The 22,819-nt window shown below is 43.2% G+C and overlaps 1 protein-coding gene across 17 annotated transcripts in view; it reads right to left on the reverse strand.

Moving 5' to 3' along the window:
• The window catches only part of FOXP1 (forkhead box P1), a 780,655-nt gene that overhangs the window by 235,723 nt on the left and 522,113 nt on the right, over nucleotides 1-22,819 (reverse strand). The window contains exon 1 of one of the 17 annotated variants that reach the window (XM_070738233.1): nucleotides 20,170-20,286. The exons of 15 other annotated variants lie outside the window; for them this stretch is intronic. The gene's annotated coding sequence lies outside the window, so the exon portion shown is untranslated. Of the gene's footprint in view, nucleotides 1-20,169; nucleotides 20,287-22,819 lie in introns of those variants that run through there. One more of the 17 variants, XM_070738227.1, reaches the window with a different exon arrangement.

Consider the following 22,819-nt stretch of genomic DNA (forward strand, 5'->3'; position numbering starts at 1 on the left):
TCCAAATGACTAAGTAAACTGTCTTCAGTTCGCTATCTCTTCTGCTCCCCTTCCTCAGCCTCAATTATTAAAGTTCTGTTCTCTTGACATCAAAAAGAAATGACAGGGATATTGACAAGGCAAGTAAACTGGAGCTGACACTTGAAGATCGCTTGTAAAGGGTTGAGCGGTGGAACAACCAGCAACAGTAGTTTACCATTTTTTTTTTTTAAAAAAAAATGATTCCTCTAGAAAATGTATTGCTATTGCAAAATGTGCTACAATCTCTGATATTTGTTATTTAGCATGTAACTCCTGGACTTGTCTGTCATTCTAGGTGCTAATGCTACCTAAAATAACTCATTGGGAGCTGTCAGTTTACACAGGACCCAATCTTTTCTTCCTACCAGGTTTTTTTTTTTTAACACTGGAATTCATCTTCTTTTGATCTCACATTCAAAGCAACAGCAGCTTGATAGACATGCAAGTCTGAAAGCAAATCCAGACGCTGAAGATAAACTGGCAGAGTATGACAGGCAGGAGCATCTAAAGCTTATAAAAATGAAGAGAACAGCATGTCGTCTGAGTATTACAATAGCAGAAATCAAGAGACACATTAGGTGGAACTGATCAGCCACAAAAACCATTCAAAAGGCAGATCACAGAAACAGAAAGTCTAGGCAGCTGTGGGAAGGGGCGGAGAAGGGAGGGGGGAAGAATGGGAAATATCTGCTTTAAAGAGGCGTCACCTTTTCTTTATAGCACTACAGTTTTTTCTGCTCCTGGTATGCAAAGTGCAGGAAATTGAGGGTTTCTTGGTTGTTGTTTTTTAAAAAGGTTGGACTAACTCAGCAGTCCTCACCACTTAATCTTTTAATTAGGTTTCTCAATTAGGTAGGCTAAACAAAAATATTTTAAACTGAAGAGCGTGTCTATGGTGCTTCACTTTTCGGTTGTAAATATTAGAAGGAGTTATCTTTAGTAATTCAGGAGGCCACCCCAAATACAGCAACGCATGCTTATGCTCCAAAGTTGCTCACAGTCCAGAGAAATACAGGCAGACCTCAACTTACAACAATTTATTTAGGGGACTGTCCAATGGCACAGAAAAAAGTGATTTATGACTGTTTTTGTATTAATAACTTTTTCAAAAGGCAATTGAACAATGGTGGGCTTTTTTTTTAATTTCGAAAAAGTACCTTTGGTATAGCTATGACCTGGATGATGGGAGTATCCCCATAGACACACTTATGATTGTTGTAGCCTCTCCAAAATCATATAATAAAAATTCAGATGCTCATATTTATGACGGCTGCAGTGTCCTGGTCATATTATCTTCTTTTGAGACCTTCCGGTGAGCAAAGTTGTTGGGAAGCCTGGTTTGTTTAATACCCATGTAACTAAATCGGTGTTCTGCCCCAGCAAAGAATGTAGCAAACGCCAAGTTGGTCTCCTCTCGAATGGGATCCACTATCAGCTGCATGGGCTGCGGGCGGGCCACAACAATCAGGGGTGTCAGACCCACGGCCCGCAAGCTGGATGCATCACGTGCTGGCCATGCCCACCCCCATTTTAGCGCAGGGGGAAAATGTTGTGATATGTCACATCACGTGACGCCGTGAATTTGACACCTCTCTACTAAATTAATAATGGTAATAATTCATTTAACAACTGTTGCAAGAAATTTATAAAATGGGGCCAAATTCACTTGACAGTTTCGCTCAGCCACAGAAATGTTGTGGTTGTAAGTCAAGGACTACCTGTACCTGTACTTCTGGCTTGGACTGTAATATGGTAACCAGTAATACTGAGGTCTGTTAGTATTTATTAATTGGTAAATATCTTGGAAATGCCACCCATTTACATTTACAGAGCCTTAAGAGTTCCATTTCTTGACAATTGCTTAGAAATCTGATCAGCTGCTGGGCTCTCTCTTCACTGTTGAAAGACCAATGTTTGTTGGAGGATATTACTTAAATTGGTCTATCTCTGAGACAGTTAACACCAAAGGAGAAAACGCTTATGTGGGAATGATCGCTAAAACTTTGCTGGGGAAAATCCATACATTTTTAATTCCTACCTCTTTCCCATAAGCCTCTTACTTTAATTGAAGTTGCTGAAAATAATGAAAAAAGCATTTCTCCAACAATTTTTGTACTTAGAAGTGTTTGTTAACAAACACAGAATGAGCAGGCAGCCTTACCAAAAGGGCAGCAGACTTCTACATTATAATTTAGCCCGTGGTTATTCCTGATTAAGAATACCCTCTGGGACACCAGAGGAAGATATTCTTTTGTAGCAAGAATAGCTTTTAAAATTAGCCTCGCATAATAAAGCAAGAGAATAACTGTGCTAAAACAATGATGAAAGCTGTAATTTTAATTTGCAGCTTAGGGATCTAAGAAGAACTGTCTGGGAACTTAAGGAAACCTCTCAACTGGGACTTACTACAGGTAGTCTTCATCTTACAACTGTTTAGCGACCGTTGGAAGTTACAACCGCACTGAAAAAAGTGACTTATGACTGTCTTGGCACTTACAATTGTTGCAGCGGTCCCATGGTCAGGCAATCAAAATTTAGATTCTTTGCATCTGACATGCATTTGTAACAATCACAAGTCCCAAAGGCTCGTTACCCACCCACCCCAATCTTCCCAGCTGGCTTCCAACATGCGTAATCAATGAAGGAAGTCAGATTGATTTAACAACTACATGTTTCTTTAACAACTGTAAATGACCTGCTTAAACAATCATGGCAAAAAGGTTCTCAAGATTGGATGCAACTGACTTACCAACCACCTCCCTTAGCAATGGAAAAATGGTGTTCCTAAGTTGAGGACTACCTATATGCCAGTGCTTCTCAACCTTGGCAATTTTAATTCTTAGGAGATGAAATTGGCGCCATCTTAAAGTTACCAAAATTAAGGAACACTGCACTATGCCGACCCGTGCAGAAGTTGAGTGTGTTTGTAAGAAAAGACCTACTCTAATTTATGACTCTTGCATATATGGCACTTCTACGTACAAACAGCATCAGTGATAGCTCTGGTTGTTCTCCCAAGGATGAAGCAGCCTATGAGATTGCATCAACATTACAATTTTCAGATTGGTGGGCAACTGCATGACCATTTGATGGCAGCAAAGAATCAAAATTTTCTGCATATTGTTGCTGCCATCTAGAGGTTACCTAGTTTAGTACCACTGAGGCTACCTGCTTGGTTTACCAGCAGTCTGCTTTGTTGGTCGCACCATCACTACTCCTTGCACCACCTGAGACAAGTGCCTTGGTTCCTTTATTGGCAGCTGGATACATGCCACCTCTACAGTGTTCGCAAGTATGTTTTTAAAAGATTTACAGCCAAGCCAGACCTTCTGCTGTTACAGGCAATACAATAACCACTGCTGATATGATGACACGTTTACGCTATCGTTATTTTTCCTACGGAGCACTCTCTAACTCCAATTTTATGGAGTAACACTCTTTATCTGCTATAGATATGCAATATGCAAAAAAAAAAAATCTGGATTCCATCACTATTATAAGAAAGTCACCTTCTGTCATGCATTGTGGCTATCTAATGAACTAAAGGTTGATTATTTATCTTTAAACTGTACTAGTTTCCTCTTTTTGAAGGTCATTGCTAATCTGATTCAATCTTATTTTAAAAAATACTTTCATAAGTTACCAATGGAAAGATGGGTCTGCCTGCCATTGGACCTGAAACCTTTGACTGAAAAAGCAATCTGTACAATGAGCTTAAGCACTTCTGTAAATTAGAAGCAAAAACTACCTCCGTACCTGAGCATTAATCTATGAAGATTTGTTTTATCTCTATCTGTCTATCTGTCTATCTGTCTATCTATCTATCTATCTATCTATCTATCTATCTATCTATCTATCTATCTATCTATCTATTCTCCCTATATAGGGAGAGAGACAGACAGACAGAGACAGAGCAAGAGAGAAACAGAGATAGAGAGACACAGACACACACACACACACACAGAGAGAGAGAGAGAGAGAGAGAGAGAGAGAGAGAGAGTGTTTCTATCAGACTATGGCTATGGGATAATTTTCTCTGTGTTTCTGTATTTACAGAGAGAATGAATGTGTATGTATATATACACACACACACACACACACACACACACACAGAGAGAGAGAGAGAGAGAGAGAGAGAGAGAGAGAGAGAGAGTGTTATAGAGAGATATCATAATGATGGATGGTGAACAATCTACTTTCCCAATAAGCTTCTTCTTTCACTTTCAATCTGCAGAGATCCTGTGGACTTGAATGTCACCATGGACTTTGAATGTGAAATAGTTTCAAGCTAGTAGCACTAATTGCTTGAAGATGTGTATGCAGGTGAAATGGGATCCCTCTGGCCACTGAAGAGACCCAAGAACAACAGAGGAATCTTTACATAATGACTCTTGAGTTTAATAGATAGTAAAGTTATCTAAAGAGTTTTGTACAGCTAGATAAAACAAAACAAAAACCTGTGAATAGGTGACTCCTTAAAAGACCATATATATTAAAAAGTAACAAAATACAATTTCTATTCATTTTTAAAAGACAATGGTACAAATACCAAAATTACGTGTGTTTGTAGAAGCACGACAAATTGTTATGCACCTGCTCTTAGATCTCATCTCTTCAAATTATAAAAGACACCTTCTCTGTCAGGGCTCCATGAGATAAAAATGGTAGTGCTTTGATCTTTTTAAAAAGAGCATGATTTGATGCTAGTTTTTAAAAACCTAAAACTTATGACATCCATTAAAAATATAAAGTAATCTTAGAGCGAACTTTACTATTACCAACTTCATGGACATGCTTGATTAATTTCCTGACAAAAAGATGGAAGCATTTTGCATTGTCTCCTTCCTTCCTTCCTTCCTTCCTTCCTTCCTTCCTTCCTTCCTTCCTTCCTCCTCCCCTTCCTTCCTCCCTCCCTCCCTCCCATCTCTCTCTTCTTTTCAGTCTATTCTGAAGCCCAAATGCTAAATAGGTTTTTTAAGATCAATGGGTTAGGTGGCTCCATGCAGAACGTGTGATAACAATAGCCAATGAAATGACACCCATGAATATTCCCCACTCCTTCCATATGAAAATATAGTCATGCAAATTAAAATAAGGAGAGTAGAGGGAACAGGAGAAGTCTATAATGTGTAAAGCCATAGACAGAGATAGAGATATAAGGAATAAATAATAATAGTAAGTGTTTGTATTTGGATTGCATTGTATATATTGTAGATATTGAAATACAGTAATACCTCATGATACGAACTTAATTGGTGCAAGGAGGAGGTTCGTATGACGAAAGGTTCGTAAGATGAAACATTGTTTCCCATAGGAAACAATGTAAAGTCAATTAATCCGTGCAACCAAAAACCCCCCGCAAAAAACCGGCTTTCGGCGACTGCTGGGAAGCCGCGCGGCTATTTTAAAAGGTGACAGCCGGCCTGGGGGGCTTCCCAGCACCCCCCAGAACCTGGGTTCAGGGTTTGGGGGGGTGCTGGGAAGCCCCCCAGGCCGGCTGCAACCTTTTAAAACAGCTGCGCCGCTTCCCAGCTGTCTCCCAAAGCCGAACGCGGAAGTTCGGCTTTGGCGTTCGGCTTCAGGAGACAGCTGGGAAGCGGCCCGGCTGTTTTAAAAGGTCGCAGCCGGCCTGGGGGGCTTCCCAGCACCCCGGGTTCGGGGGTGCTGGGAAGCCCCCCAGGCCGGCTGCGACCTTTTAAAACAGCCGCGCAGCTTCCCAGCTGTCTCCCGAAGCCGAACGCGGAAGTTCGGCTTTGGCGTTCGGCTTCAGGGGGGTTGCTGGGAAGCGGCGCGGAGTGCTGGCAAGCCCCCCAGGCCGGCTGCGACCTTTTAAAACAGCCGCGCCGCTTCCCAGCTGTCTCCTGAAGCCGAACGCCAAAGCCGAACTTCCGCGTTCGGCTTCGGGAGACAGCTGGGAAGCGGCGCGGATCTTTTAAAAGGTGACAGCCGGGCTGGGGGGCTTCCCAGCAACCTCCCGAACCGAACCCGGGGTTCAGAAAAATTTTGCCTCTTCTTACGAACTTTGTTCGAGTTACGAACCGGCGTTCGGGAGGCTTCTGGGAAGCCCCGCCGCCCGGCTGTCACCTTTTAAAACAGCCGCGCGGCTTCCCAGCAGTCTCAGAACGCCGGTTCGTAACTCGAAAAAAGTTCGCAAGAAGAGGCAAAATTTTTCTGAACCCCGGGTTCGTATCACGAGTTGTTCGTAAGACGAGGGGTTCGTATCTTGAGGTACCACTGTATTGATATTAATAACGAAATAGATTGAAAGATAAGAACTGTAAGAGGAATATAATTTAATTGATTGGAATATAACAACAGTATAGTTTACCGTTAAAAGAAAAGGTACAGAAGTTGGTTTTCTTATTTTTTTTGGTTTTGTTTTTCTCTTTGCTTTCTTTGTTGGCATGTTTGTATGTATCTATGTTATGTTATGTGCGTAATCAATGTTTTCAATGTAATTTTAATATTTATATTCAATAAAAATATTTTTTTTAAAAAGAGAATATAGTCATGCAAATTATAAATCAACATTCAAAATGCACAGTAACTAATTTCATATCAAACACAATAGAGCTGACTAATCCTGAATAAGGGACTGAAAATCCTAAATTGCCTTAATAGAAGGAGTCAATCAAGATTATACGAGGTACTAATACCACCCTTTTGGTCCCCACACTTTAAAAATATATTGAGACTCTAGGAAGAGTACAGAGAAGAACAACAAAGATTATTAGGGAACTGGAGGGTAAAACATATGAAGAACTGGATATGGCTAATCAAGTGAAGAGAAGGACCAGGGATAACATGATAGCAGTGTTCCAATATTTGAGTGGCTGCCACAGAAAGAAGGGTTGAAGCTATTCTCCAAAGCACCTCTAGGCCATACAAGGAATAATGGATGGAAACTGATCAAGGAGGGATTCAACCTAGAAATAAGGAGAAATATTCTGACCACAAGAATAATCAACCAATGGAACAGCTTGCCTTTAGAAGTTGTGGGAGCTTCATCATTGGAAGCTCATCACCGGCTCAAGGTTGAGTCAACCTTCCATCCTTCCAAGGTGGGTAAAATGAGGACCCGGATTGTGGGGACAATAGCCTAGCTCTGTTAAAAAGTGCTATTGCTAACATGTTGTAAGCCACCCTGAGTCTAAGGAGAAGGGCGGCATAAAAATTGAATGATTGAATGAATGAATGAATGAATGAATGAATGAATGAATGAATGAATAAAGCTTTCAAGAAGAGACTATCTGTTAGAAATGGTACAGGATATCCTGCTTGAGCAGAGGGCTGGACTAGATGACCTACAAGGTCCCTTCCAACTCTGTCATTCTATTCTAAAAAATAACCACCCTATCCATACAACTTGAGCTAATAATAGTGAAAACTAAAACTGACCTTTGAAAAGAAACAGCAACTATATGACCTTACATCAAAATGTAGCATAAAGTCCAACTGAATAGGAATGATTTTACAGCCACTCTGAATTTTTAGGATTTGTGCAATTCCTGCTTCAACACATCTAGAAGTTATAGCTTCCTAAATTCCAGTTAATATAAGTGGAATCTACTGAAATCATCCAGCAGTTAAATAAAAGTATATTCCATATGCTAAGACTGTAATTTTCACCAATAGCAGCATTCCATTCAGGTCCACTCAGAATGATAATCAAGAGAAAATTTTACCAATAATTCTGTCACATTATTACAAAAATTCTCAACATTAGTAGATTATTTTGTTTCTATATAGCTGTGCCTTATGCTTTTCCACATGAATTATATCCATACTTTGGCTCAAGAATCATCTTGTTCCAAAAAACAAACTCAGAGACTATAAGCAACTGTTAGGAATGACATTATTGCTCCTAAGAAATGCAGGTAGATCAGACTGTTAATGTTTGTTTAGCCGCCCTGAGTCTTCAGAGAGGGGCGGCATACAAATCTAATAAATTATTATTATTATTATTATTATTATTATTATTATTATTGTTGTTGTTGTTGTTGTTGTGATAACTAATTACTTAGAAGAGAGGTGAACTATTCCTCTGCTATTTTAATAATCTTCTCTGAAAAAGGGATATGCATTCAAAAAGCTGCTTGAAGACAATTCCTCTTGAGCTTCAAATAAATGTAATCAGGGAATTACTACTGGTTTTCAGTAAGTGCAAACTTCTGGGCCATCTTGGAGCGCCAAACGAAATTATTGATTATTGCTTGGTCCAAATGTATTCATTTATTTGATTTCTCTTTTTTAAAATTCCCTCCTTTATTACTTTGAGAAAATGTGTGACTGGCCCAAGGTCACCTAGCCACCTTTCATGCCTAATGCAGGGTTACAATTCACAGTCTTCTGGTTTTTAATCTGATGCACCAAATTTGTATCTGTTACTGTACATCAAACTTTTACCTGTTATTTATTACAACTGTGGAGAATAGGTGAAATCACAGGTAATAGCAATATCAATAGCACTTATTATTTCGCAGTACTTTACAGCCTTCTCTAAGTCTTCTGAGAGGGGCGGCATACAAATCTAATAAATAATAATAATAAATAATAATAATTTACAGAGTCAGTATATTCACCCCAACAATCTGGGTCCTCATTTTACTGACCGTGGAAGGATGGAAGGCTGAGTCAACCTTGAGCCATTGAGAATCAAACTGCTGGTAGTCGGCAGAATTAGCCTGTAGTACTGCATCTAACCACTGTGCAACAGTGGCTCTGTAACTTGGTATCAAATATTGGAAGGATTCATAGCCATTGATATAGAAAACAAGGTTTGATTTGTTTAAGCTAAAAATGATGCAAGTAATACTAGAAATCAAAATAGTTTTACAAAAAAGAAGAATAAGTGTAAAAGAAGAATAAAAATGAAAGAAAGAGGAAAGGGAGAGGGACTGTGTGTTTTGGGGTTGTTTTGACTTTCTTGTAGATTGTGGGACTATTACAGACATAATATATCTTACAAAGGATTTGGCAAAGCACCCCATAACGTTCTGATTAGCAAGCTAGTTAAGTATACATTGGATGGAATGCTGATGGATCAACAGCTGCCTTGAAAACTAGACTAAAAGAATACTTGTCAACAATTCTTCATCATATGGCAATGAAGCATTAAATACCGTATCACAAGGTCTGATTCTTAGCCTACTATTCTGCAATATTTCTGTTTGACTCAGCTGAAGGCTGGAGGAAATGCTTTTCACATTTGTAACTAACACAAAACTAGGTGGAATCGATGATTGTACAGGGGAAAAAAGCATTTAAAATAAACTTTATAGATTACAGAAACAGGCTAAAAGCAATAGAAAATAATTAATTACTATGAATGCAAAATTCTTTATTTACAAAAAAGAAATTAAAGCACATGCATATAGTGGGGAAGTATCTACCTTGGTATTAATACACGACATATGTATTAATGGCAATGACAAGCTAAATATCAAACAATAGTGTGACATACTGTAGCTTCTAAAAAAAGCTAATTATATTTTAGCATGGAATAACAAAGCTCCTCCTAATCTTAGAAGATATTCGCTTGTTTTTTTTCTGCATGGGCCAGATTGTACCTCAAGTATTCTGTCCAGTTCTGAGCACCGTAACTTCTCTAAATTCAGAGAAAATACTGTTCAATAATGATCTAATTTTTGTACGGTCTACAACAGTTTCATTTAACCTTTGTTAAACGAGATTGCTCTAGTTTTACATTTGACTTGGTCCTTCTCCATTTGCTCCCAGGATGCCTACACACTTTAATTTGAAATACCATTGTATAACAGGAGTTGTTGAGAATATTTTACTATTTTGATTGCATCATGAGTAATGACAAAGTATTCTTTCTTCAATAAAAGACGAAAAAGATGCTGAGACTCTAGAACAGTGATGGCGAACCTTTTTTTCCTTGAGTACAGAAAGAGCGTGCGCAAGAGCCCACACCCATAATTCTTTTACTATTTACTATTTACTATTACCATACCCATAAGTCTTTTACTATTGTTGTGAGCCGCCCCGAGTCTTCGGAGAGACCCTACGGCAGTGATGGCTAACCTATGGCACGGGTGCCACAGGTGGCACGGAGGGCCATATCTACTGGCACGCGAGCCGTTGCCCTAGCTCAGCTCCAACGTGCATGTGTGTGCTGACCAGCTGATTTTTGGCCTGTTTCCCAACTTCTGGTGGGCCCAGTAGGCTCGTGTTTTGTCCTCCCTGGGCTCCAAAGGCTTCCCTGGAGCTGGGGGAGGGTAAAAACGCCCTCCCAATCCGCCCGGAGGCTCTCTGGAAGCCAAAAACGCCCACCCAGAGCCTCTGTGTCAACCAAAAATCAGCTGGCCAGCACACACACATGCACGTTGGAGCTGAGCTAGGGCAACAGCTCGTGTGCCAGTAGATATGGCTCTGCGTGCCACCTGTGGCACACGTGCCATAGGTTCGCCATCACTGCTCTAGAAAGAGCAACAAAAATGGTAACAGTCTGGAAGCTAAACCGTATGATGAATGGTTAAGGGAACTGGTTATGTCTAGCCAACAACAACAACAACAACAACAATAACTTATTGGACTTGTATGCCGCCCCTCTCCAAAGACTCTGAAGGAATAAGGATAGTGGGATAACTGTCTTCCAGAACTTGAGGAGCAATCAAAGAGATGAAGGAGTTGACTTATTATACAAAGCACCTAAGGTCAGAACAAAAATCAAGGGGTAGAAACTTGTTACACAGAAATCCCACCTGGAATTAAGGAGAAATATCCTGACAGTGAGAGCAGAATGGATCAGCTTGCTTATTGGAGTTTTGGTTGCTTCATTGCTGGAAGTTTTGAAGAAAATATTGGACAATATTAGAATGGTACACAAGGGCTCTTGTCTTGGACATAGGATTGTATTAGAAGACCTCCAAGGTCCCTTTCAATCCCATGATTCTCAATGTCCTATCACATCTTCTCAGATTTACCTGAGGCACAACAAGATGACTACATCATTTGCATACACCAAAACCAGAGCAGGTCTATTGGTCAATGCAATGGGATGGAACTCTTATGTTGGAAAAACTTGAAAGAAAGAATGCATAACTTTAAAAGAACAAGTCTGTCATCCCATTCTGAATAAATATTAAAGTCTGGAAAGATATTGGATACTCATATCAGGAGACCCGTTGTACCTACCTGAACGGTCTTCTCGATGCACTGGAAGGAGAGTCCAACATGGGTAATGTACCAATCCTATTGGTAGAGACTGAGTTATAATTAGCATAATAATAGCTACCGCCCCCTTACTGCTCCCATGAGCCCCAGTTTTAAAAGCGAAAAACCAATGTAAGAGGATAACCAACTTTTATTATAACAATTAACTTCAACTCCCCATCTCCGACGTCTCTGAACTTCAACTAGTCGGGTGGGTTTGGACTCTCCTTCCAGTGCATCGAGAAGACCGTTCAGGTAGGTACAATGTGTCTTCTCCACTGCATCTGGAAGGAGAGTCCAACATGGGATATACCAAAGATTTACTGCCCATGGGAGGGAGAAGGTCTTGACTGGGACGTTGGAGATGCACACACTTTCTGTAGCACACGTCTACCAAACGCTGCCTCAGCGGACGCAAATGAGTCCAACTTGTAGTGCTTAATAAATGTCGTAGGTGCTGCCCAAGTGGCAGCTCTGCAAATATCTTCTATCGAGGCCTGTGTTGTCCAGGCCGCCGATGTGGCCGCACTCCTGGTTGAATGAGCCGTTAGGCCCGCCGGGGGGGTCGTGTCCTCCCGCTCTGTAAGCTTCCAGAATGCAGTCCATTAGTCAACGACTTATCGATTTAGAAGATAGTCCAAGTCCCATTCTGTGTGGAGCGAATGAAATAAACAACATCTCCGACTTCCTGAACTTTTCAGTCCTCCTGATATAAATCTTTAGAGCACGTCTTACGTCGACTTTATGCCATCTTAACTCTGATGGATGGTCTCCATGCGTGCAGAAGTCAGGTAATATAAGTTCCTGTTTCCTGTGGAACAAGGTGTTCACCTTGGGAATGAACGTCGGGTCTAAGCGGAGTACCACTCTATCTGGGTAAAAGATACATAAATCTGGTCTCACAGAGAGGGCTGAGATCTCTGGCACTCTGCGTGCAGAAGTGACCGCTACTAAGAAGGCTGTCTTCAAGGAAAGGAGCCTAAGTGGGATTGATCTTAAAGGCTCAAATGGTGGTTTTGTCAAGGCCTTAAGTACTAACGAGAGATCCCATGAGGGAAACCTCCGTACAGGTGGAGTGTGTGAATTTGAGGCCCCACGTATAAAGTCTCTTACCCACGAGTGATGGGCTAGCGAACGAGACTCCGGTATCTGGATCATGGTGGAAAGTGCTGCCACCTGTCTCCTTAATGTGTTAGGAGCCAGTCCCCGGTCTATTCCTGCCTGTAGGAACTCCAGCACCGTAATCACCGATGCTTCCCTGGGGTCCTTGCCCTCCTTGCTACAAAATATGCAAAAGGCAGTCCACCTGGCCTGGTATATCCTGGAGGTTGAGGGACGTCGAGCAGCCTGAATTGTATTGTTGACCTTCTCTGGCAGATCCTGATGCTTTAACCTGTGCCTTTCAAGTGCCAGACGGTTAGTTGTAGCCACTGGGGATCCGGGTGTTGCAGGTTCCCCTGGCTGAGGGAAATGATGTGGTCTGGCATCCTCCAGGGTGGGGTTACTGACAGAGCCATCAGGTCGGCGAACCACGGCCGGCGTGGCCAGTGTGGTGCCACCATCAGAACCTCTGCCTTTTCTTGGAGAATTTTCTCTATGACTCTTGGTATCAAGTTTACTGGGGGAAATGCGTACAACAGTCCTGTCGGCCAAGCTGACAGCAAGGCGTTGACCCCCTCTGTCCCCGGTTCTGGAAAATGTGAATAGAACCTTCGGGTCTGCGCATTCCGGTGTGTGGCGAACAGGTCCACGGATGGAGTCCCAAACCTGTGCGATATCTGCTGAAACAGCACTGGGTCCAGCCTCCATTCCGATGGGTCTAAGGCAGTCCTGCTGAGCCAATCTGCCTGGGTGTTGTTGGTCCCGGCAATATGCTCCGCGGATAAGGACGCTAGGTGAAGCTCGGCCCAATCGAATAGATTTGCTGTCTCCTCCATGAGGCGACGCGACCTCGTGCCCCCTTGGTGGTTCAAGTGGGCTCTGGTCGCCACATTGTCTGTAAACACTAGTATGTGTTTGTCCCGGACAATAGAGTGGAAAGTCTGAAGGGCTAGAAAGACCGCTCTGAGTTCGAGGAAGTTTATGTTTATAGGTGTCAATTCCTCTGCAGACCATGTGCCCTGCGCCATGTGGGGGCCGATGTGAGCTCCCCAACCATAGAGGCTGGCGTCTGTAGTTAGAATCATTTTGTCTTGAATCTGAAAGGGAGAACCCTTGAGTATAGCCGGTGATGTCCACCATCTCAAGGACTTCCTGACGTTTCGCGGTATGCGGATCTGTTGGTGTGAGTGGCTCACCTTGGCTCTTTGTGCTGGTAGTAAAAGCCACTGTAGATCCCGGATGTGGTGGCTGGCCCAGGGCACAATTCCTATAGCCAAGACCAGTGTCCCCAAGACCTTGGACAATAGGGACATTGGCACTTGCCTGTGTTGACTGAGGCTGGCTACTAAACATTGAATATTTGTTATTCTCTCCGGGGAGAGAGAAACTGAGCTTGATGAGGTGTCTATGATCGCTCCTAGGTGCAAAAGTCTGGTTCTGGGAGTCAATTGACTCTTCTCCACATTGATGGTGAAGCCATGATCTTCTAATGTCTGTATAGTCCGGTTTAAGTCGTGCCCTGCCTGCGTTGGCGACCTGGACAGTATAATGATGTCGTCCAGGTACGCCATTAGCCTGATGGATTGAGAACGTAGGTGGGCTGTCAGAGCATCCAGGAGCTTGGTAAACGTCCGTGGAGCCGACGAAAGGCCGAATGGCATGGCCCTGTATTGGTAGTGGGTTCCCTCTGAACAGAAACGGAGGTATTTCCGGTGCGACTGGTGTATGGGAACGTGCAGGTATGCCTCTTTCAGATCGATGGAAGTTAACAGGTCCTGTGATCTGATTGAGGCCAAGATAGGTTGTAGAGAATGCATGTGAAATCTCTGGTACTTTATAAATATGTTTAGTTGTTTCAGGTTGAGGATCAACCTGCAACCCCCTGAGGACTTGGGGACAATGAAGATCCTGGAATAAAATCCCTTGCCCTCTTCCTGAGGTGGTACCGGCTCTATGGCTTGTATTTCCAGCAAATGCTGAATCTCTTTCTGTAGCTGTAGTCTCTTTTGTGGTTCCCGAGTCCTCGGGCAGTGTATGAACCGGTTGGGGGGTTGTCCCACAAACTCCAGGTGAAGCCCTCCCGACACCGTAGCCAGTACCCATAGGTCTGAAGACGAGGTGTGCCAGGCATCGCTGAAGTGCTGAAGCTTCCCCCCGATTGGCAGCTGTCTGGCAGAGTCACTTAGAGTGGCGGAAACCTCTCTGGTTGTTCCCCCGAAAGGGCCGCCTTGAGTTCTGGTATCCCCTGGGTCTGTCCTGAAATGACCCCCGGTCGCTCCGGAAGGTCTGGTGTGAGAACTGACCCTGCGAGTATGGTCTGTGGCTCTGTCCTGTCCCTGTGGAGTTGTCCCAGCGGGGAGTCTGGCGCCTCGTAAATGGCGTCGCTCTGCGGTCCTGGCGTCTGCCAGTTCTGGGGAGGACCTTTCTCTTGTCCTTGTCCTCAATGAGGACCTTGTCCAATATATCCCCAAACAGCATAGATCCTTGGAACGGGGCAGACGCCAATCGCCATTTGGATTTTAGATCTGCAGGCCAGTGTCGGAGCCACAAGAGTCAGCGCGCTGCAATAGTGGTAGCCATACTTCTGCTGGAGAATTTTGCCGCATGTAGTGTGGCATCTGCAGAAAATTCCGCCGCAGCCTGCAACTTGGCCAAGTCCTGACGTAGTCTGCCATCCTCTGGCCCTAAACGGGACTGCATCTCTTGCAACCACCGGAGAGAAGCTCTATTTATGAAGGATGCAGCAGCTGCCGCTCTGAATCTCCAGCTTGACATTTGGTTTGCCTTTTTCAGAAGTATCTCTGCCTTCCGGTCCTCCGGTTTCAGGCTTTCCCCTGTTTCTGAAGGCACCAGGGTGCTGGAGACCAATGTCACGACCGGTTGGTCTATGGGTGGAAACTCAAGAGTTTTCTCCACCTCCTCGTCGAACGTGTAGAATCTACGTTCCAGGTTAGACGGGCCTTGAGCAGCCGCTGGGTATTGCCAGGGGCGTTTGGCTCCCTGCAGAAATATGTTAGATGCTGGAAAATGTTCTGATTCAGGCTGGGATTCCTGAAGTAAGGCGTCTGGAGCCTGAGCTGTTTCTTCTGCCGTCTTAGTAGCTCCAGGCAGATTCATCACCTGTTTAGCCTTAAACAACAGAGTCCTGAACAGTGTTGGCTTAAACAGGCCCACTGGTTGAGGCATTTCAGGGGTGGTTTCATCCTCCAAGAGGTCATACTCCCTCTCACTGTCCTCTCCAGTGATTAGCTCCTCTGATAGGGACCCCAAACCCGATGGGGCGGTGCTGACCAAACTTGAGTTGCTGCTTGTGATGGTTGCTGGCCATATTGATGGGCCCCAACTGATATGCCTTGCGAATAAACATTTGCAATTAGGTTTTGCAGGTCAGGTGGCATATCCTGCCAAGTGCTCGCCTGCGCTCTCAGTCCTGCCGCTGTGGGCGTGAACGTGGCTGAGGGACCCTGGGAACCCCTTCTAGGGTAGCTAGCTGACCCAGGTCTGTTCAACGAGGGACCTGGTGAAGGCATGACGTGGTGCCCTGCAGGGGATTGCCTGTCAGGTGACCAGTCCCCCTCATGTATAGTTCCTGGCATCCCAAAGTGGAGTGGGGTGACTGGGTCAGGTGTTGAGGGCAGCTTCTGGGTCAGTGGCATGGCTGATGGGGAGGCTTGTAAGGCCGCCTCTAGCTTTTTTTCTAAGGCCTTAATGCGCTTTTCAGCCTCTTTCAGAGATGAGGCTGAGGCTGGGGATTGTGAAGTCTTGGACTTCTCTTTGGCCTTCCCCTTAGATTTGTCCTTGGCCAAGGCAGGGGAGGTTGCCCTCTCATTGCTCGCTTGCTCCTCCATAGTACTCACACTTGATAGAGACTTGGGGGAGCCTCGAAATTCCAGCCCAGAGAGCCTCGTTACTCAGCGAAAAATGGCTGCTGTTTCTGTGGCTCACTTGCGCCTGCGCACTGAGGCTTGGTGACCTCTTCGCGCCTATCAGCTGCAGGAAGGGCTTCCGTTTCGCGCCTTCGGGGTTGTGGACACAGCAACCCAACATGGCGGCCCCCATGCCGTTTCGCGGCTTTTTCCTCTCCCCGGGGGGGGGTGCAGCTCCTTGCCGCTCCGAGACCAGCGGTCCTCCCGCGGCTTCCCCTGCATCGCCGGAGCCATCGGCTTCCTCGGCGGTAGCGGCTCGCCCAGTGGCTTCCATGCCGCCGCCGCCGGTGGCGGCTTGTTCGGCGGCCGCCGAACAGCTGAGAGGCGCGGCTCCAATCTCCTGAGGCTTTCCCCTCCTCTGGAGCCTGATCGATCGTGCCTCCGAGCTACCCAGTGGGGGGGGCGGACCCCCCCACCTTCAGCTCGCAGCCCGGTCTGGCCACGGAGGTCAGAGACCGCTGGCTGGCTGCTCCTCTACGGGGTGTTCCCTCGGAGGGAATACAGAAACCCTGAGGAGATTCGTTGGGGGTGTTGCCCGCGGAGGGCAGAGACCCCGTTCCTCTGTTCCTCTTTGATCTTCCATCTGAAAAACAAAGAACAGAATTAAACAGGTCAAAAAACAGAAAACCATTCATTTACACATTTTATTCTTTTATTTTAACTCTAAATCCTTAGAGGAAAACTCAGTATGTCTCTACTCTTGGACTGAGTTTTTAAAACTGGGGCTCATGGGAGAAGTAAGGGGGCGGTAGCTATTATTATGCTAATTATAACTCAGTCTCTACCAATAGGATTGGTACATTACCCATGTTGGACTCTCCTTCCAGATGCAGTGGAGATCTGCACTGCAAGCGAGTTTCATATTTCTTCTGAGAAGAAATCAGTCAATGAAAGAGATATTTTCCCCCTATTTCTTATTACGGAAAATTAAATGAAACACTGCTTACAGATATATGAAAGCAACATAATTTTTATGTTTATATTTATTAAACAGATGTTGGAAAACTAAGCAATAGTGCAAAATCACTCATCTTCTGCTGTCTTTTCAGACATAGTAAACATAAAAGAACACTCCTGCTATTATTCTATTGGTTATATTTATTAGATTTATTTTAGATGGGCTTTATTATTGTATTTGTCATATTTATTGTTTTCTTGTTCTGTTTTATTTTGATTTTTTGGAGCCATCTATAATCTGTCTGCGATAACAGGGAGAAATGTAAAATAAAAGAGATGCAATAATGTGAACTTTTATTTTATTACAAGACTTGTGGTTTGATTCACAGGAATCATTCAATTTCTTTCCTCAACTACATTACATTTTCTACAATAAAACTGAGTGTTTGCACTCTGAGTATTCAGGTTATTGTAAATATATTCTTGCAGGTTTTAGTTAGTGGCCTGGAATAAATTGGATAAACTTGGAGAAGAGCACTATTAGTAAAGCAATGAAAGATATAGAAAGGCAAGTTTCCTGAAGAAGAATTGGAATAATATAGATAGTCCTTGACTTACAACATGGGGTTACCTTTGAAAACTGTTCGGAAACTTCAGATCATGCAGAATGTGGCCGCGAGAGCTAACGTGGGGTTACCTAGATTCGCCCACGTCTCTCCAACCCTCCGTGGCTTGCATTGGCTGCTGATCAGTTTCTGTTCGCAATTCAAAGTGTTGGTAATGACCTATAAAGCCCTACATGGCATCGGACCAGAATACCTCTGGAACCGTCTTCTGCTGCATGAATCCCAGCGGCCGATAAGGTCCCACAGTGTTGGCCTTCTCCTGGTCCCGTCGACGAAACAATGTCGTCTGGCGGGCCCCAGGGGAAGACCCTTCTCTGTGGCGGCCCCGGCCTTCTGGAATCAACTCCCCCCAGAGATCAGAACTGCCTCCACTCTCCTTGTCTTTCGCAAATTGCTTAAGACCCACCTGTATCGCCAGGCATGGGGGAATTGAGATATTCCCCCGAGGCTTATATAGTTTTATGTATGGTATGCTTGTGTTGTATGGTTTTAAATGACGGGTTTTTTAGATGCTTTTTTTTAATAAAAAAAATTAGATTTGTTACATTGTCATATTGTTATTATTATTGTTGTGAGCTGCCCCGAGTCCTTGGAGAGGGGTGGCATACAAATCTAATAAATAAAAAAATAAAAAAATAAAATTTAAAGACCATGCAAAGTTACAACATTGAAAAAAAATGACTTATGATCTTTTTCACATTTATGACCTTGGCAGTGTCCCATGGCCATCTGATCAAACTTCAGACACCTGGATGGATCATTTATGATGGTTGCAGTGTCGCAGGATTACATGGTCATATTTTGTAACCTTCTGGAAAGCAAAGCCAATGGGAAGGCCAGATTCATTTAACAACCGTGTTACTATTTTAACAACTGCAGTGATTCACTTAACAACTTTGGCAAGAAAGGTTGTAAAATGGGGCAAAACTCACTTAACAAATATTTCAAACAAATAGGGTGACTTTGTAAACTGCTCAGAGGGGGCTGTAAAGAACCGCAAAGCGGTATATAAGTGCTATTGCTATTTCACTTAGCAACAGGAATTTTGGGCTCAATTATGATCATAAGTCGAGGAAAACCAGATGTGCGTTTTCCGAACTTCCGTTTTGCCTGTTTGGCCATTTTTTACCATCCCAGGCTTCAGTGAGGCCTGTGAGCATGCATGGGGATGGGGGAATTGTGTACATGCGCAGCACAGGCAGGTGCACAGGCATGGGGGCACAGGGAAGGGACGTGGGCATATGCACACATGCTAGCACACACACACACTTTTGTCACATGAACCAAAAAAAGTTCAGCATTAGTGGTATAGACCAGGGGTAGGCAAAGATGGCTCTTCTATGACTTGTGGACTTCAACTCCCAGAATTCCCAAGCCAATCATGCTAGCTCAGGAATTCTGGGATATGAAGTCCACATGTCATACAAGAGCCAACTTTGCCTACCTCTGATATAGACCATGTGCAAATGCGAAAAGTTAACGTATCAGTCAAGTGCAATCTGAAATTGCTGAAAGGTTTTTAAACAGTGTAGAAAATTGAAAAAATACTGTTGCAAACAATTGTAACTCAGAAAACAACCTATGACACATTGGAAAGTATTTTGTCTCTCTAATCAATGCCAATACACATATAAAGAAGAATGAAAAATAGTGTTGGTCATATTTCTGGTAATGACTGAAGATTGTTTTCCTTTATTTCCTCCTATACGTTTTTTAAAAAAATTCCTTCTCTCTCTCCCTCTTCCTCTGTCTCAATCTCTCTCTCTGTCTCAATCTCTCTCTGTGTGTGTGTCTCTCTCTCTCTCCCTCTCCCTCTGTCTCAATCTCTCTCTCTCTCTCTGTCTCTCTCTATCTCTCTCTGTCTCTCTCTCTCTTCCTCCCTCTCTCTCTCCTCTTTTTGGCAACTAAAAAAGTTCCGCACTGGAAAAAAAAACACTGTCAGTTTAAAGATTTAGTATAAACTAGCTCAAGCCGGTGGGAGGAACACTAAGTGGAAAAAGTAAACAGGGTCCTTCCAAATAGTTCCTTTCTAAGCAATACACAGAGACGGTGCCTGGTACCACAGGCTGCCCTTACGCACTGGGGAGGTCAACTAAGCTATGCTAAACTGACAGGTTCCGTTTACAACAGGACCCAAACTTTATTTGGATAGGCTGGCCTTGGTCACCGCCAGCTTAACAACAGATGGCTAAAAAACTTTCATTATGTTGCACAGGGCTGAACTGCAAACAATTACAAAAAGCTGTGAAAAGTTTAACTCCCTCTCACCCAGCACAAGGAGCCTTGGCCAGCTCGTAAGAAAAATGCAGGCGGAGAAAAGAAGGGAGGGGTCGGCTCCTTCTTATTTCAAACTGGACAAAGAGACAGTTGGAGCTTCCCTCTTAATTAAAATGAGATGTAATGATTCATCACAGTTGTACCTTATCCGCTGGGTGAACTCTCACAGGAACTGTCCAACTGTTTGCTTCCCTAAGGATTTATATGACTCTAGCTTCTGTACTTGGTGTCCAATGCAGTAGCCTGCAAACAGGAATGTGGGAAGCATTCTTGGGAAAGTCAATTTCCTTTTTGATCAACATCCCATGTGGTGCTGGCTATGCAAGCTAAACAGCTCGCATTTCACAGGAGCCCGGAGTAGCTACAGGGATAAGATCTGAAACAAGGCTCCCAGACCTTAAAGTGAGAGCTGCCTTGAGTGTGAATATTTGGCCCAGTCTCAAGATTTGTTGTGGATAGTCATGTCCTACCCCTGGCGACCCTATGGACAAAGTTCCTCCAGGTCTTCCTGTCCTCTACCATCCTCTGGGGTCCATTTAAGCTCACACCGATTGCTTCAATGACTCCATCCAGACCACTTCATTCTCTGTCCTCCCCTTCTTCTTTTGCCCTCAATCTTTCCCAGTATTAGGCTCTTCTCCAGTCTGTCCTTCCTTCCCATTAGGTGATCAAAGTATTTGAGTTTCATCTTCAGGATCTGGCTTTCTAAGAGCACCAGGATCGATCTCCTCTAGGACTGACTTATTGTCTTGCAGTCCAAGGGACTTGCAGAAGTCTTCCCCAGCACCATAGTTCAAAGGCCTCAATTCTTTGGTGGACTATACACACTTTGGTTGGCAGGGTGATATCTTTGATTTTTGTCCCCTGCTTTTCATTTCACATGCTAGTAAAGTTATGCTCAAAATTCTACAAGCTAGGCTCCAACTTTCTTTCTTTCTTTGATTTTTTTTAATGCCATCCTTCTGCTTAAACTCTGGGTGGCTTACAACATGTTAGCAATAGCACTTTTTAACAGAGCCAGCATATTGCCCCCACAATCCGGGTCCTCATTTTACCCACCTCGGAAGGATGGAAGGCTGAGTCAACCTTGAGCCGGTGATGAGATTTGAACCGCTGACCTGCAGATCTAGCAGTCAGCTTTAGTGGCCTGCATTCTAACCGCTGCGCCACCTCAGCTCAAAAACTACCAGACGTACAGGCAGGATTTTGAAGAGGCAGAGGAACTAGAGTCTCAAGATAGACAATGATAATTCCCTGAGGAAGAGAGAGGCTTAGAAATGCTCCTCTTACTTACTTTTCATGCTTATATTACAACTTTCTTCAAGGAACTTGGCATAGTAGCACACAGACAGGTTGCAGTTTATAGACAGTTTTATGTTTACAACTACACTGAAAGTAAAGCAAGCTAAGAGTGAAATTGGATAGGGTTACCTAGGAAGCTTGGAGATTGTGTTGGAATTTGAATCCAGAACATTTGCCTCACCCTACCCTGCCTTTATTACTTTAGAAGTAATTTAAGGCAAAAACATTTCTAATACTTCTTCTTCCTCCTATTTCCCCCACAACTGAGAAGTGAGTTGAACTGAGAAAATGACTGGTCCAAAGTCACCTAGTCAGTTGTCATGCTTAAGGCAGAACTTGAACTCAGAGTCTCTTTGTTTCAAACTAGCTCTCCAACTTACAAGAAACAAGCTCTGCCAGAGATGAATCACCGATCTGAGTGCTTTTTCACCTTCCCCCTTTCAATATGGTTACCTTAGAAGATATAATTTTCTATCTTAGAATTTGCTATCTTATCTGTTCATGTCCTCTCCACCTAGAAGAACATTCCGGAGCAAGAATTAAGTTGATGTCATCATAAATCTTAATATTATCCAAAGTTAAGGCAAGTCAACAATTTAAACAGAAAAAAAAATCAAATCGTATTAGCTTTACAAAGATCTCTTTAAAAAACGGTTGCTCACCTTTGTACATATTCCATTCTTTTAGCACTCTGTTGTTCAATATTGCCTTTTGAAGAAAAGAAACTGCCAAAGAATCTAGTATTAAGATTTAAAGATGATTTAACCAAATCTGTATATAATTCAAATATTCATTACTTTGATCTGATTCATATGCATCCTAATATTGTCTAATGCTCCAAGGAGGGCTATAAATGTATCTTGTGAAATTTAATTCAATTGACAATCATATATGTCTCGTCACAGGCAACATGTTCTCCTGTATTATTCAAGAAATGAACAAATCTGTTTTTCCACAATGTATTTTAGAAGCAACTCTTTCCTGTTATTGAAAGAAAATTGTGTTTATTACTCCTTTAGCATAGTGTAAACTCATAAACGTCAACAGAGAGTACAAGAAAAACTGTCAACTAAATATTGTTTCCTTCATGAGCTGCTCTTCCAAGTCAATTACGCCTTTCAACTTCTGGGGCATTGTATGATAAACTGGCAGTAAAAATCATTCACATTAATATACCATGGTGCCTTGCCTGCAAAAGGTAATTAAAGAAGTAAATGACTCATAAGAATAGACATATTAGCTGCAAAATGAAAGGCAACTGAGCTGCCACATGAAAATATGTACCATTAAGATACTGCATTTTCATATTCCTGTAATCAGCTTCAGTAGACTAATGCTTATTTAATCCAGTTCTTCACTAAGTCCATCAACAACTGTTTTTTGCTGTTTTCTCCTTGACTGAACATTATGTGTGCAGGTTTGGAATAAATACTGCAGTGAGATTTTTGCATACTCAATTGAAGAACTCGCATTATATTTTAAAAAGGAACA

Source organism: Erythrolamprus reginae, chromosome 2 (assembly GCF_031021105.1).
Source record: "Erythrolamprus reginae isolate rEryReg1 chromosome 2, rEryReg1.hap1, whole genome shotgun sequence".
NCBI classification, from domain to species: domain Eukaryota; kingdom Metazoa; phylum Chordata; class Lepidosauria; order Squamata; family Dipsadidae; genus Erythrolamprus; species Erythrolamprus reginae.